The sequence below is a fragment of the Carassius gibelio genome, chromosome B3 (assembly GCF_023724105.1).
Source record: "Carassius gibelio isolate Cgi1373 ecotype wild population from Czech Republic chromosome B3, carGib1.2-hapl.c, whole genome shotgun sequence".
Classification (NCBI taxonomy): domain Eukaryota; kingdom Metazoa; phylum Chordata; class Actinopteri; order Cypriniformes; family Cyprinidae; genus Carassius; species Carassius gibelio.
The window spans coordinates 50,311,737-50,326,952 of NC_068398.1; the positions used below are offsets into that span (position 1 = coordinate 50,311,737).

General features: G+C 38.9%; 1 long non-coding RNA gene across 1 annotated transcript; it reads left to right on the forward strand.

Moving 5' to 3' along the window:
- Window positions 1–5,168: 5,168 nt before the first annotated feature.
- Window positions 5,169–7,089, forward strand: LOC127952465 (uncharacterized). Its single transcript, XR_008152965.1, has 3 exons — window positions 5,169–5,694; window positions 6,700–6,750; window positions 6,971–7,089. It is a non-coding gene; the product is annotated as an uncharacterized LOC127952465 (long non-coding RNA).
- Window positions 7,090–15,216: the final 8,127 nt, after the last annotated feature.

Below are 15,216 nucleotides of genomic sequence, written 5' to 3' on the forward strand. Positions count from 1 at the left end.
GATAAATTGTCTCTGATCTTGGTGGACTAACATTATCAAACTGTCCAGCGCCATCAGATAAAGATGCCGGGACAACAGCCAGACACCTCTTAGAAGGCAAGAAGAAGACAAAAATTACTTCTGCTTTTTGCCATATCTGTGTGTTCCAGATTTTAGGACCCTTTGGTATTCATTTAGTAGTTGTTGATTACTCTTGCCTATCTTTTGCTAATAAAATCTGTTTTATGACGTGTGTCTTCCTTGTGTTGATGATATAGAAATAGGTTTTACAAGTTAAAGATCCAACCAATCTATCTTATGAGATGTACTCATAACACCTGATCCAAGTTACACGTGATCCATATATATAACGTCATTGGTGACGCCAGAACCCATCATTAAACTACTTTGCCTCCCAAGGTTGGCGAAAGCATTTATAATGAAATGTAAAACAACACAATAAAGCGTGGAGTCCATTTGTTCCACACCAAAAAAACAGAATTGTAGTGTCCACAGGTGTATATACAAAAAAACTGAAGTGAAATTGAAATAAAGTATGATATGGCTTTCTGGAGAAGTGTGTCCAATCAATCACCTTTATTTATATAGTGCTTTAAACAAAATACATTGCGCCAAAGCACTGAACAACATTCATTTGGAAAACAGTGTCTCAATAATGCAAAATGATAGTTAAAGGCAGTTCATCATTGAATTCAGTGATGTCATCTCTGTTCAGTTGAAATAGTGTCTGTTTTAATTTGCAATCAAGTCAATGATATCGCTGTAGATGAAGTGACCCCAACTAAGCAAGCCAGAGGCGACAGCGGCAAGGAACCGAAACTCCATCGGTGACAGAATGGAGAAAAAAACCTTGGGAGAAACCAGGCTCAGTTGGGGGGCCAGTTCTCCTCGGACCAGACGAAACCAGTAGTTCAATTCCAGGCTGCAGCAAAGTCAGATTGTGCAAAAGAATCATCTGTTTCCTGTGGTCTTGTCCTGGTGCTCCTCTGAGACAAGGTCTTTACAGGGGATCTGTATCTGGGGCTCTAGTTGTCCTGGTCTCCGCTGTCTTTCAGGGCAGTAGAGGTCCTTTCTAGGTGCTGATCCACCATCTGGTCTGGATACGTACTGGATCCGGGTGACTGCAGTGACCCTCTGATCTGAACACAGACTGGATCTGGTGGCCACGGTGACCTCGGAACAAGAGAGAAACAGACAAATATTAGCGTAGATGCCATTCTTCTAATGATGTAGAAAGTACGGTGTTATGTGAAGTGTTACGGTTCCAGTTTACCTAATTAATGCAGCCTAAAAATCCTTTAACGGATTTGGATATTAAAAGCATATTAGTATGTTATGTGTATGCCAGGTTAAAGAGATGGGTCTTTAATCTAGATTTAAACTGCAAGAGTGTGTCTGCCTCCCGAACAATGTTAGGTAGGTTATTCCAGAGTTTAGGCGCCAAATAGGAAAAGGATCTGCTGCCCGCAGTTGATTTTGATATTCTAGGTATTATCAAATTGCCTGAGTTTTGAGAACGTAGCGGACGTAGAGGAGTATAATGTAAAAGGAGCTCATTCAAATACTGAGGTGCTAAACCATTCAGGGCTTTATAAGTAATAAGCAATATTTTAAAATCTATACGATGTTTGATAGGGAGCCAGTGCAGTGTGGACAGGACCGGGCTAATATGGTCATACTTCCTGGTTCTAGTAAGAACTCTTGCTGCTGCATTTTGGACTAGCTGTAGTTTGTTTACCAAGCGTGCAGAACAACCACCCAATAAAGCATTACAATAGTCTAACCTTGAAGTCATAAATGCATGGATTAACATTTCTGCATTTGACATTGAGAGCATAGGCCGTAATTTAGATATATTTTTGAGATGGAAAAATGCAGTTTTACAAATGCTAGAAACGTGGCTTTCTAAGGAAAGATTGCGATCAAGTAGCACACCTAGGTTCCTAACTGATGACGAAGAATTGACAGAGCAACCATCAAGTCTTAGACAGTGTTCTAGGTTATTACAAGTAGAGTTTTTAGGCCCTATGATTAACCCCTTTGCGTGCAAACATCGCTGACGGCCCCAGTTTATTATTGTTTCACTTTCACAGCACATTAAACATCACTGTCTTACTTCATCTGGAAAAACTGTGCATCAATGGAAAGTTTAAAGACTCAAGCTTCGATATTTGACCAATATTTTGATAAAACATTGTTGCAGTGACAGATATTTAGTGATTTATGTCAGGAGTGCAAAATAATAAATCCGTATTATGCCACATTTTGAATAGAAATTCACAACTCACTCATATTCAGTCACGTCAAGAGCGGTTTATTTGTGTTCACATAGACTCACTGAACAGCGTCAATAAGGATTTACAGACCAAAGATGCATATCTGCGGAGATATATGGATATATTTACTGATGTTTACTTCATATTTCTTCAGACAGAATCGTCATTTCTATTCATTTTCCACGGATTTACGCGATCAGATGATAAACAGCCTCTCCCAGCGATCTCTGTGTGCGTGCAGTAGTCACAGCTCGTGCGGTGTGTGACTCAGACTCTGATTGGGTCTTTCAAACATCAATCTTAGAGTTTCATATCTGGACACCGCCCCATCGTGTCACATGCTTCCTGCACACTTCCTGGTAGTTATCTGGCCAAAACAACACTGAAACACCTCTGTACACACAAAATATCCGAATAATAAACCCGCGATTACGATAGTAAAGCTTGGTATGAGAATTTCTTGAGATCTGGGGCGTTTTTATAAAAAAAATCGAAAATGTACATCGGAAATGCTAACTTGTGCAGCGATGAAAAAGGCTACAAATAACATATTTTTACAACAGTAAACGACCAAATTCCACCCCTGATCGCTAAAGGAAGTTATTATAAACACTCGATCGGGGTTTAAAGTGAGTTTTGAGTAAAAGTGTACTAATAATTTCATAAATTGTCAGATGTAGCTTGATGCTAACGTTAGCACCAATGCTACTAATAGCAGGTGCTTTTCTTCTTCATAATGCATTTTTGTCTCAATAATTCACGTAAGGTCGTAAGAAAATGTTTTGTTGTATTTTTATAGTAAGACTTTTGATAAATAAGGGCTAAATGCAAAGAGAGACTGAAGTGAGATCGCTGCTTTGTTGCTTTGTAAAGCCTGAAAAAACACAATCAAGGCTAATAAAGGTGGAATAAAAACAAAAGAATAATGATAAAAGAATAATGCGGATAATGTGTCATACTTGGCGGAGGTGTGAAAGAACCGTTTGGTGAGAACAATACAATCATGATTCGGGCAGTTTTCAACAGTGAAACATACACAAAGAGCACAGGAAAGTTTACATGTGAGATCTTACAGAGATGACAAGGGCCATAAATCAATCTGATTAGCCTTCTCTAAAAACACACATGACATGGCCTTAGAAAATATTTCATAAAATTCACAGTTTTACAGATTCGATTATGAAATTTTTTTATGAAGTCTTGGAAGACTTGTGGCCTTAGCTACACTGTGTTTTCAAACTCATTTCCTACATCAACATTTTTTTAAATACATTTAAAACATATGTTTTTAATATTTTTATTTTTGTTTTTATGTTTGAGCTTATATATCTCTATTATCATAACAGTCTGAGTGATTCTGATTCCTGAACAGTAAACTTTAAAGTGTCAGCTTTGTGAACAAAGGTTGAATATGTATCTAGTCAGAAAGAATCATGAGCAGAAACCTTTTTATTTTGGGTATGTAATTTCGGTCTCCATGCCAAAAAAGGGGGGTTACTAGTAAGGGGTTAACACCTCTGTTTTTTCTGAATTTAGCAGTAAGAAATTACTCGTCATCCAATTTTTTATATCGACTATGCATTCCATTAGTTTTTCAAATTGGTTTGTTTCACCGGGCTGCGAGGAAATATAGAGCTGCGTATCATCAGCATAACAGTGAAAGCTAACACCATGTTTCCTGATGATATCTCCCAAGGGTAACATATAAAGCGTGAAGAGTAGCGGCCCTAGAACTGAGCCTTGAGGTACTCCATACTGCACTTGTGATCGATATGATACATCTTCATTCACTGCTACGAACTGATGGCGGTCCACTGATGTACACCGCAGTAGTGATGAACACTTTTGACATATTGCTTCTTAAAGCTTCAAAACCTTTATGAATGTTTTATTTCAAATAAGGGAGTTGAGACTCCAAGTGCTGCAACTAAGGGATGTGGATCACCATTTTCACGCAAGATCAGGGCTTCAGGCCTTTTGTAAGGATTAGGAAGCTTTTGTAATGCTGCAAGGTATGAAGTATAAAATACAACACTGTAAATCTGACATTTGTCATGTGAACACTATGGAATAGTGAAAAAATATGAATGCATGCTTAGCAGTAACATGCCATTACATCAGTGAAGTTGTCTACTGTGGTGCACATTATCACTTAATTGCAGCAAAACAGTCTTTGCTTTTTAAATAAAAGACAAAGTCCCATACCTCGTCACAGACCATGCCTCATACGTGACTTTTTGTGCAAACCTTCTTTAGATTAGACTCGTTCCATGCTTTGAATACACCTTAAATCTAGTAGTCAAAAGAGCCCTCTCTCTGACAGTTCATGTCATTAGAGATAAATGCTGAAAAGCAGTTACCTGCCAGTTAGATCCAGCATCAATGGCACTGAGAAACTTTCCATATTCCAGTAGCATTTTCCATGCTTCAAACAGTATATCGTCGATGTCCGATGAAAACCACGTATGTCCATTTTGCTGATTTTGAGATTATTCAACGGATTAAATGTCCAGGTTCATTTCCGTATACAGTATGCTTCACATATCTAAATGGCCAATGAAAAGTTGTGAAATCATGTCATCTGATTTTCACGTATATCCATTTGGTGTCAAAGCTGTCAATCACGCCGCGTATCTCCCGCCCTGTGGAAGCATCTCGCCGTTCTCGTGAAGTTTCATCGAAGCTTAGCACTGGATAGCCGAATAACACTGTGAGGTAAAGTATCAGCAAACGTTTGTTTTTGACAACTGTTCTCAAGTTTATTATATATTCACAACTATTATTTAACTATAAATTGTTCTAGACGAAGTAATTGTCACCAAATATTTTTTATTATTTTTACATTTGTGAACCTGGGTGACGAAAATACGACACTGAAGCTCTCCTTTAGTTTGCTTGCTAGTATGTAAATAAACTCGGTCTCATTGATAATATTCAAACTTTTTTTTTTTCTTAATCAAACTGATCATATTATAGCCTGTAATGCTACTGTCAAGATTGTCACATGCCTCACTCATACTGCTATCACCGCTTGCCAGAGGCTGAGAATGTCCAGCACTAGAGTTATCTTGCTACGTTTTTATTGTGAAGATGTTAACGCACGGATTTACGAAGTGAAGTGAAACAATGTTGACTGGGCATAGTGCTATATTTTTTCTGATCTGTTTTTCTCCCTTCCTTCAGGATGTCTGTCTCTGTAAAGGAGCTGTGTGAATTGATGAATGTTAACTATGATAGGGCTGTTATTGAGGCGATTGCGAGGGTCAACAATGAGGAGGATGGTTTGTAGGAAAATAGAATTGAGTCAGCCAAACAATTAAGTCTACATTGTTTCATTACTGAAATGTTAACTAGTTTTCCTCTCTGTCATTCTTAGATTCACTTGAAAGTGACAGTTCTCAGACAGCTGCCATTGAGGGTAGGTACTTAAAGGCTTAAATTATTATCTCCCAGTAGAAGCTACCTAAAAGCTAAAGCCTATTGATTTGTTGCACATTAAGATGAAAGCCTGTCACACGTTATTTTGGTTCCCTTGATCCAAGAAACTGCTGTCACATTTCCAAGTAGTAACCCATCAAATTGTATGTGGCTAAATTAAAACATTTTAAAGGGATAGTTCACCCAAAAATGATATTTAAGCCATGATTTACTCACCCTCAAGCCGTTTGAGATGCATATGTCAATCTTTTTTCAGACAAACACTTTCAGTTATTTTAGAAAATGTCTTCAATCTTTCAGTGGTTATAATGTCAAGTTATGGGGTCCACATCGTTGAAGTCCCAAAATGTGCGTGCATCCTTCACAAAAGTAATCCATCTGGCTCCAGGGGGATAAACAAAGGCCTTCTGAGGGTAATCCATGTGGTTTTGTCGTAAAAATATACATATTTAAAACTTTATAAATGAAAATAACTGGGCTACGTCCTACGTTATACGCCAGCATCCAGCATCCATCTCCATGAACGCGCGCCGACCGCCACCGGAAGCCAGTTATTTTCATTTATAAAGTTTTAAATATGTATATTTTTTTGACAAAACCGCACGGATTACCGTGGGGGGAAGAAGGCCTTCGTTTATCCCCCTGGAGCCGGATGGATTATTTTTGTGAAGGATGCACGCACATTTTCGGACTTGAAGCATCCGGACCCCATTGCTTCACATTATAACCACTGAAAGATCGAAGACATTTTCTAAAATAACTGAAAATGTGTTCGTCTGAAAAAAAAATGCATCTCGGACAGCTTGAGGGTGAGTAAATCATGGCTTAAATATCATTTTTGGGCGAACTATCCCTTTAATCACAGAGAATTCAAAATGTATAGTTACTGTGCTGTCAAAGCTACTGATGCAAGCTCAGTTCTGAATTATTCAAACATTGTAGGCTATTCAGTGTGCTAAATGCATTTTATCTTTATTGTTGTTAGATTCTCTGGAAAGTGATAAAGATAATCATTCCGAAATAGCTGCCAGTGAGGGTAAGTATTCTTCTTCTTCTTTTTCTTCTTATCAGATTAGACTATAGTACAGCCTCCACCTCACATTAGTTTTGAGTAGGATTTAAAGACTAAAGCCCATTACTAATTACAAATCTAGCATATTTAATCAATTACCAGTCAAAATGAATGCAATCTTATATCTGAATGATGTGAACAGTGCATTTGTTGTACTAAATGTGTTCCTCTTTATTATTCTAAGACTCACTTGAACACAATCCAGAAAATGAGCCGGATTACACACCTGTCAATGAAGGTAATTTATTGTCATTATTTTTACATTTCTGTCAGCTACTAGTGGGCTCAGCCGAATGCACGCGCACACACACACACACACACACAAACAGCAATGCCAAACTTAAATGCATACCTACACACTGACACACACACACACACACACACACACACACATATATCCACATGCTAAGAAATGAGGGGCTAATATTATCTTGGACAGAAAAAAAATGAATTTGTCATCAAAAAAGAAACAAAAATGGGCGGCCAGTGCCAATCTGTGTCCTGCAAGAAATTAAAGAAAACTACACTGCTCCGACATTGATGAAGGGAAGAGGGAGGAACTTTTGAAGTATTTTGGGGGGAAATTGGAATGGAAAGAGAGGAGAATGTATGTCATCTCCACACACAGTATAAGCAATCATGTGCAGACCACAGCATCCAGCCTCTGTCACGGCAAGTATTCACTAACCTTCAACGATTTAAATCTTTCTCTGTTCCATCCGAAGAAAGATCAGTGTGACACTTGCTGTGCCTTCAAACCCGGGAACATCGAGGCTGCCGTGTGGGAGGAACACTGTGTTAAAAAGGACGATGCACGAGCAGAAAAGGTAAAGGACAAACAACTTGCAAACAACACCACCTTGGTTGCATGCATGGATCTGCAGGGCCTTCTCCTGTGCCCAAAGCTTCAAGCGTCTGCCCTGTACTACAAATGAAGCTTGGTGTCCATAATTTCTACAATATGGCATCACATAAAGCAAAAAATTACCTTTGGCATGAGGGTGAAGCTGGGGTCTCTGCCAAGGAGTCCGCCTCCTGCATTGTGGATTACCTTGAAGCACACCCCACTTACAATGAATTCATCCTTTGGAGTGATGGGTGTGGCTATCAAAACAGAAATCTAGTCCTGAGCAATGCCCTCTTTAAGTTTGCTACTGAGAAAAAGAAACGTGTGACAAAGGAGTGCCTTGAAAGAGGTCACACACAAATGGAATGTGACTCTGTGGACAGTGTGATTGAGAGGAAGTTGAGAAACCGTGACATACATGTTCCAGCTGAGTATGCTGCAGTTATTCGAGGAGCTCGTTCCAGTCCAAAACCATACGAGGTGAAGAATGTTGGTTACAGCTTTTTCCAAGACTTCAGCAAAGTCAACATCTGTAAGTCAGTCCGACCTGGTAGCAAAGTTGGAGATCCTACGGTGCATGACCTTCGAGCAGTCAGGTGTTTTTTTTTAACACACTTTTTCACAAATAGATGAAACATTAGCCATATAATATTAAAATATTTGGTTTCATATATCTAAACATGCTTTTGTTTCCCTCTTATCTCTGTGACCTATGTCCCCCGACACCCCTCCCCCCTCTTTTCTTTTATCTATCTATTAGATACAATGTGGATGGCAGTATGGAGTTTAAATTACTACACTCTGACAAATGGCAACCCTCCACATCCCCATCCCTGAGAAAGACATGTGTCATCGTGGCCCCACTCTATACATCCGCCCCAAAAATTAAGCACCTTCAAGAATTTAAACATGTTTTACCCAAGGACTTCCATCCATTTTACAATGCACTTGACCATGAGTGATGCAATTTCACTACGTGGATGAATGGGCTGTCCTGACTTACTGATTAATTTATTAATTAAATGTTCTATTTATTGTGTTTTGTCATGTAATTGTTTATGTGCATGTTTTAAAATGACTTGGTCTTATCTGTATCAAATTTTTGGAATTCCTATCAGCCAATTCTGACCAGAAAGACATGGTTAAAATCTTGCATTAAAGGGATAGTTCACCCAAAAATGAAAATTCTGTCGTCATTTACTCACCCTCAAGTTGTTTCAAACCAGTATACATTTCTTTTTTCTGAAAAGAAAAGATATTTTGTTTGGTCTGTAACCCAACAGTTGACAGACCCCATTGACTTCCATAGTATTTTTGTTTTTCCTACTATGGAAGTTAGTGGGGTCCAGCAACTGTTTGGTTATAGACATTTTTCTAAATATCTTTTTTGTTCAGCAGAAAAAAAAAAATTCATACAGGTTTGAAACAACTTTAGGGTGAGTAAATTATGAGATAATTTTCATTTTTGGGTGAACTATCCCTTTAAGGCCTGTTGCTATTTTATAATTCCACCTGTAATGTCAGTATTGAGTCTGATTAGTTGGTATTGCTTGAATCACCTGAAGAATAAACATGAATTGGTAACTGGAGTTTACTGGAACTGTGTCTTCATTTTCACTTTTCTGCAATATATTACCAAATAAACATAGCCTGGTGAGACATGACTTTCCTTCATCGAGGTAAACGCGTCCCCCCTGACGCCAGTAGTACGTCTAGGAGTGACAAAATTACGGCAGGACTGTGCAAACAAAGTATCTGTCTAGCATTACCATGTCAGTGTATTGATTCGTTGTCCCTTCATAGTTTGCAAGAGACATTTAATAAATTTATAATTAATATTAAATAAACTAAGCGTATTTAATAAACTAAGACGTAGGCTGTTTAATAAATTGAGCGTATTCATCTGTCAATATGAAATGCGACTTGGCCATTTTAATTAATGATCGGAAGAATATGGTCACATGTAAAGATGCCGTACCAAGTATGACAACGCTACATTCAACTGCTTTTGAAATATGGTGTTTTTTTTCACTTCCTGAAAAGTAACCGTTTTGGACATACGTGAGTTTCATCGGGCAGCGACGATATGAAGAATGAGAAGCAGTTGGTGCTGCTTTAATCTCTTACAACCAGGGGCGTGGCAGGGGTGCTGTGATTGCAGCAAGACATGAATGAAGGTCACCCTACAAAGCTTCAGAAACTTAGCAACACAAGTTGGCTATGCAGTTACTTTGCCTACTGTAATATGACAGACAAGTTACATGCAGTGCTGTGTTTCCTTGAAGATACTGCTAATGAGAGACAGGTGGGGGCAGGTCTATGGAGGCAAAATTGCCCAAATTGTCCTTTTTTTATTTGGTTTCTAGCAATATTCTACAAAGTGCTGGTTGACACCAAGCTTCCATCCGATATACTTCAGTTACCGTCACTAGACCTAGCACTAGAACTGTTGAGCTTATTAATGCACATTTCAGAAGTGCAGAGAAGAAGCCTTTAGTGAATAGCTGTGAAGAGAAATCCTAAACGTAGCTCAAAAGTGAAATATAAGCATTGAAAATGTGAAGAAACAAAGCTTGACTAGAAGGATCTGTAGTGACATCCACTGTGGGCGAACATAGAAGTGACCAAGATGACAAGGATAGTTTTAGAAAGAACATCTTTTATCCAGTCCTTGACTGTGATTGGGGAATTACAGAAATATTTCTCCAAGCCCATCTGAAACATAATGATAGGGTTTAAAGCACTCCATCCTAATAGCAACAGCTTTCTAGAAGAGTCACCTCTTTTTTCATTCACAGAGATCTACGAGTCAAACTTAGATGACCGGAGGCATGAGCTGCACCAAGCCAAAATGATTTTAGAGAGGAAAAGGAAAGAAGGCATGCAAAACGTCACCACCATATTGGAGTTCACTATCTTTCTGGAACCTTTCAATGAAGTGTTCCATGAACTTTTCAGGTTGTGCAAAATTGCCATTGCAATACCTGTAAGAAACGCTTCCTGTTAACACCCTGAAACTGATCAAGAACCACTTAAGAACAACCATGTCTGATGAGTGACTGAGTGTCCTGGGAGTGCTCAGTGTAGAGTCACAGAGAGCCAAGTACCTTGAGTATATTTGACTATTTAGTAGCCAGCTCAAAAGCCCGCAGAATACAGCTGTTCCAAAGAAGAGCATAGCATTCATTCAGAAAACATTTACACAGATACACACACATTCAGTGTTTAAGTTAAAAATAAAGCATGTTAAAAGACTAAGTATAATGCCTGTCAGATGGTTTATTTAATTTTTTACATAACAGTCTTTGTCAAATCCATGCAAAATACAAAATGATATTCAGGTTCAGTGCCATATTTAATATGCAGGGTCCAGGCCAGATTTGTCCGAGGAAAGATTTTGGCTTGGAAGACCTGGAGCCAGTCCAGCTGAATTGTAGGCGCATCCAGTGAGAGCTGAAGTGGTCCTACATGGCTTGGATGGGTGAGGAGCTTTTGTTTTCTAACCAATAGCCGTGGGCGGGCAGTGGTGCACAGCTTGTCGTTCCCCCTTCCCCCCTGAAAGTAAGGACAGCTGAAGTAGGAGCATGAAGGTGGGTGGAGTAGGGAGCATGCCACGATCTGGTGAGCTCGTCATGGACCTCCGGGATGACCTGAGATGAACACTGACTGGGGGGCTTGGCCTTGCCCCTGCAGGAACCCCTCATCCAGATGGCTGCACTGGCAGAAACCTAAACTCTAAACCTAGCTCTTTGACCTTTGGATCAGCATAGAGACAGAGACGTCGCTGAAGGAGAAGAAATATAAAATATGCAATTTTCTCATGCAGCACAATGCCACAGATGTCGCAGGTTTTGAGGGAGTTTTGAGGCATTCTGACTGCAGGAATGTCCACCAGAGCTATTGCCAATTAATTGAATTTTAATTTCTTTACCATAAGCCGTCTCCAAAGGCATTTCATAGAATTTGGCAGTACATCCAACCGGCCTCACCCTTATGAAACAAAAATATATTGCAGTATATTGGAAAATATCATGTAATATATTAGCAATATATTCTTATATATATTTATTTTTTTCCAATATATTGCAATATATTGAAAGCGGCAAGCATTTGTATATTTTGCAATATATTAAATAATATATGTATCATCAATATATTATAAAACGTATTCAAATATATAAAATATTACAAAATAAAAAGAAAATAATATATTACAATATATCACAATATATTTTACGAAATATATCACAATATATTTTACGAAATATATCACAATATATTTTACGAAATATATTGGTAAATATATTTTCCTTTCGTCAGGGCACAACCGCAGACCACGCGTAACCACACCAGCCCAGGACCTCCACATCCAGCATCTTCACCTCTAAGATCGTCTGAGACCAGCCACCCGGACAGCTGCTGCAACATTCGGCCGATGAAGCAAGGGATGGCCATGTTGAGCTGCTTGCTGTATGTGTACATTACAGTACATGTCACTGCTAAAGGCAACTGAATGCGTGCTAAGACTGAAAGGTTTGAATGATGTCCTCTGTGTGGCTCAAATTTATGATGGGGCTTCAGTATTAAAGGTTGAATTTAGTGGAGTTCAAGCTTGTTTCTATGAGAAGCACCCTGAAGTCAGGGCCGGCCCTGACCAATTTGCTGCCCTAGGCAAGATTTTACCTGGCGCCCCATGCATCACAGCCCATTTCACCCTGTCATTGTGTTCATGATTTAGCATATATATATATATATACACACACACACACACACACACACACACACACAAACAAATAAATCATCATATTAGAATGATTTCTAAAGGATCATGTGATAGACTGGATGTCACATGTGACACTGAAGAATAGAGTAATGATGCTGAAAATTCAGCTTTGCATCACAGAAATAAATGATAATTTAAAGTATAATAAATTGAAAACAAATTATTTTAAATTGTAATAATATATCACAATATTACATTTTTTCTGTATTTTTGATCAAATAAATGCAGGCTTGATGAGCAGAAGAAACTTCTTTCAAAAACATTAAAAATAGTAATGTTTCCAAACTTTTGGCCTGTACTGTATCCCCCCAAAACTACACAACTGTAGAGTAAAACATTAATAAAAAAAAGTGATAATAAAAAATGCGTCTTAAAACTGACATGATTGTACAAAATCACAGTCTGGGGACTCCGAACTCAGAACAACTGCTAACATTAAGTTTAAGGTAAAAAATAACTGCCATGAAATTATAGTATCTTACTCCTATGCAATAAATTGTTCTTTCACTACATCTCTTTACCTTTGTCTTTATCCTCTTCTCTTCTTTTTGGCACTGTATCTATCGCAGACTATGCTCATTTATAATGTGTCATGTAAATTCGGCCTTCCGTCACAATCAGGAAACTTTCACCGTGTCTAGAACTGGCGCGAGCTGCCAGGCCCGTTTCTAAGAGCTGTGTGTTAACAAAAGCAGTGCTGTATACATTGGATGTGGCGTCGGGCACGCTACACAACAAATTACCAACAACTGATCGTGCGCACGCTCTGTTTCTGACACACTTCAAGCACTCGATGGGCGGGGGAAGATTGAAAAGCCGGACTTTTTTTTTTTTGCTTTATTTGGTAGTATTTCGAATTAATGTTTTTTAAATAGTAGCCTATTATTAAAAAAAATATGTAAAAAAAAAACAACAACAACAAAAAAACTTCACTCATTCTGGCGCCCCTATGGAGGAGTGGCACACTTAGCATTTACCTATACCGCCTATGCCACGGGCCGGCCCTGCCTGAAGTAGTTTATGTGCATTGTTGTGCCCATGAACTGAAATTGGTACTTTGTCACACTTGTAGGGCTGTACCAGAGGCAGATGACTTTTTTGAAACATTAGGGAATGTGTTTTCCTTCTTTAGTGCATCAATGGTCAATCAACAGGCATTTCATGACAGACTGAAACAACTTGGTTAAGAGAACAGTGAATTTATTCAGCTCTCTAAAACTAGATGGGAATGCCAGCTCAACTCAGTCAAAGTTGTGCTTTAAAATCTGACTGCTTTGTTAGGATGCCTGGAAAAAAGTTGCTACACCTATAGCAATTGGGCTCCTGTCAAAACTGTCTAGGTTTTTAAATGTGTACATCCTTGTAATGTTCAAGAGTTTGCTATCTGTTACAGAGAGGCTCCATAAGTATCTCCAGAAAGAATCTGTGGTCCTGGCACAAGGACCTACACTCTACAAAGATGCTGTCATTGAAACAGTAAAAAACCTTAAAGCAGAGCAGTGAAGAAACAGCAGAACAGTTCTACAAAGAGACAAAAGTAATTTGCGAGTCCAACAACATCTCAGAGATCCTGCCTGTTCACCGCCGTAAGCAAAGGCGGGTGGATGATTATGCAGTGGATTCCACTTTAGGCACTAGGACTGTGTGATGGCAACCAACTTAAACATCATCTTAAGTATCCATGTCATGACCGCATGATAAGTGAACTGAGCAACAGATTTTTTGGTTTTGGGGTAAAGCTCATGAAGGGCATTCAAGCTTGCAATCCAGCAGCTGATAACTTTCTTAGTGAGGAATCTCTTAACCTCATTGCAACACATCACAAAAATCCAACTTTGTAAAGAGGAAATTCTGGTAGCGAAACAGTTCCTGGCAAAAAAGAAGAAAGCAGGTGCTGTCTCAGACCCGGCCAGTGCTTACAAACTTCTTGATCCCGACATGTTTCCTACCCTGAGTGTAGCCAAGCCACGGGGAGGTGCTAATGTTCCTATTATGGTATGTAGGATTTACCTTTAAATACGCACGTACTTCCAATTAGGAGATGAGTTGCGTTCAATGGTTTGGCGTGCAGGTTGTTGTCGATCGCTGGGAGAACAATCACTGGTAGTTTTTTTTTTAAGGTTATCCATTTTTAAGAGACTATCAACATTTTATTTATTGGTCCTTTGTATTGGTGAGGTATTTAAATTAGTGCGGGCTTCGGTATAGCTGGTCAAAAGCCAGTGACCTATGATCATGTAAATGGCATGGGATGAGGTCAGTGGTGTGTGTTTAGGCAATTGCTCTTTTAGGTGTTAAATTCTCATGTTGGTTACCTTGGGCTGGATGAGTGGCAGATGCTGAATGAACCGCACAATGTACGTGAGCGATCACAATCTATGGAAGTATATGGTGATGATTGTAGCCCTTTAATAGTGTGTGTGATCTGCTAAAATCTATTTATATTATATTATTTATATATTATAGGTATTTATATTTTATTGTGAGGGTAGTATATTAAGCATTTTAATACAGTAACGCCACGGCAGTAGACGGAGCCCTCACTGGAGTATTGACTGTTCAACACTCCCTCTGCTTCTACAGTCATTTCCTGTTTGGGACTATTTAACATGTGCTAGCATGTCTGCAAAGTATTGCCAGTTAACCTGCCTTACCGAGCGTTTTCCTTGTGAGTATTCTGACTGCTGGTTTGATCATGATTCTGCCTGTTATCTCGTTCACGTCTCTAGAGTACCAAGTCCCTCGAGTACCAAGACTGTAAATATTCCCCCCTGTTATGATGACCTTGCAGAGGTCTTTG